At 36.5% G+C, this 2,182-nt stretch overlaps 1 pseudogene; it reads right to left on the bottom strand.

Moving 5' to 3' along the window:
* Nucleotides 1-1,283: 1,283 nt before the first annotated feature.
* LOC102864581 lies at nt 1,284-1,721 on the bottom strand (annotated as a pseudogene).
* Nucleotides 1,722-2,182: the final 461 nt, after the last annotated feature.

Raw genomic sequence — 2,182 nt, forward strand, 5'->3', positions numbered from 1 at the left:
ATCCCATGGACTGCCAAACAAAATATGTCTTGGGGATGGTGTAGAATGAGTGCTCTTTGGAGGCAATAATGATGAGACTTTACCTCACATACTTAAGGCATGTTGCCAGAAGGGGCTATTCTTTGAAGAGGGACACAATGCTTGGGAGGGTGGACAATCAATGAAGAAGATCCCTAACCAGGTAGATTGACATGGAAACATCTTCTTTCCAGTACTGTGTTGGCTGTACTTTTTATCTTGTGATTTTTTTTTAACCTGTTTAGCTATAGTTTTTATTTTTTTTCTTCTATCTTTTGCAATTTCTTCAATAGTTGTTCATAGTCTTCCATATTGATATATTTCTTCTAGCTCCCTGTCTCTGGTATAGTCACTTTATTTATGGCTTCATTTCTGTCTCTGGGGCATTCATTAGATTTGAAATACGTTTTACTTTTTTTTTTTGAGACACTTTTCACATTTATTTACAATTTAAGACTGACTTTCCTCTCAAAATCACATATCCATACAACTATTTTTTTTTGTTGGTTTCACTTAAAATCAAATGCATGGTTTGTCAAACAAACACTGTAAACAAATATTTGCCATGTCTGTTCTATATAACAATAGAAATGGCTTTTAGCAGAAATTTATCAACTCCCCCACTGTTTTATTATAAATACAGATATCAAAACCATTCTGAACATATTTTTGATACTAATATTAGTCAGCACCCACACTGCGTTCAAAAATTAACAAGCACTGTGGCATTTGGACAAGATCAAACTGGGAGGAGAGTAGAGAGAATAGTGCAACAATGAATGAGTGGAAGCCCAAAATCTCTGTAAATGTTTATGAAAATTAATAAAATATAATTATAGAAAAAAAATTAACAATAATATTCATTTTACCTTCTACATTAAAGAATTTAAACTGCAGCTCTTTCACTAAGCAAGGTGGATAAAGGTGGTATCCTTAAGACTGGTTTTCAGATACATACCTCATTCCACAGCAACCTGACACTTTTCCAGCAAGCTTCTGTCTTGTAAACCTGAGTTCTATTTTGAGTACTCCAGGTTTATGCTTAATGACAAGTGTCTTGGTAAGAAGGATGTGCTGCATTTTTCTTCCTGTGACCTGAAAACATAATGCGTGTACATATACTAAGTGTATTCTTACAACCGTCCAGGTCATGTTTACCAGCTGAAATTCTTTGACTTAATGTGTGGGTATTTTGCATTGTGATACTTAATCAAGACATTAACATGAGTAGAAGGTTGTTAAAACAAGTTTGAGATTCACTAAAATTAATTGTTGTACGTCTGTCCTTCTGGTGGTTGTGGAAGCTTCATATTTTCTTTGGACATCATTAGACGTCTTAATTCTTGAAGTACAACTTTAATGCTATATGAATTTTGCAATTTTGCTAACACTGGTATGCTTCATGTATCCACCATTCCACCAGAATTATTTATTCCATTCATATTAATTTTTGTTACAAATCTAACTGATGGAGGAACTTCTGGATATTTAGATCCACATTCTACTTTTAGGCTATATATTCTGTTTTCATAATTTGTCCTTGGTGGTCCAATAATAATTCCTGTCCACCTTGTAAGTGTCATATCTTTATCATCTTCGAGGCCCCACCTAACCGTACCATCGCCTACTCCTTTTTGTCCTTCTTCAAGTTCTTCCAACAAACAAAAATTATGAGGAACTTTCACTCCTGTGGAGACCACCATCTTCTCCTGAAGCGCGACGCAGCCACATTTTACTTTTTTTAAGAGAGGGCTTGTTTTGTTTTGTTTTTTTCAAATTATTTGATGCTGCCTGCTGCTTTCTTGACATTGTATAAAACGGTGGTTTTTGGTATGTATTAAGATGTTTCTGTTTTTTGTTTGTTGTTGTTATATGTGCCATCAAGTCACCTGTGATTCACAGTGACCCTATATACAATAGCTCAGAACCTTGCCATGTTGTTGTTGTTGTTGTTGTTACGTGACGTCGAGTCACTTGCGACTCATAGTGACCCTATGTACAACAGCCCTAAACCCTGCTCTATCCTGTGCCAATTGCACTGCCTCTGACACACCCATCCTGATTACCCCAGTCACTGAATCAATCCATCTCATAGAGGGTCTTCCCCTCTTGCACCGTCCTTCCACCCTCCCAAGCATGATGTCCCTCTCCAAGGACCTGTCCC

Source organism: Elephantulus edwardii, unplaced genomic scaffold, assembly GCF_000299155.1.
Source record: "Elephantulus edwardii isolate Elephantulus edwardi_28Jun2011 unplaced genomic scaffold, EleEdw1.0 scaffold00337, whole genome shotgun sequence".
NCBI classification, from domain to species: domain Eukaryota; kingdom Metazoa; phylum Chordata; class Mammalia; order Macroscelidea; family Macroscelididae; genus Elephantulus; species Elephantulus edwardii.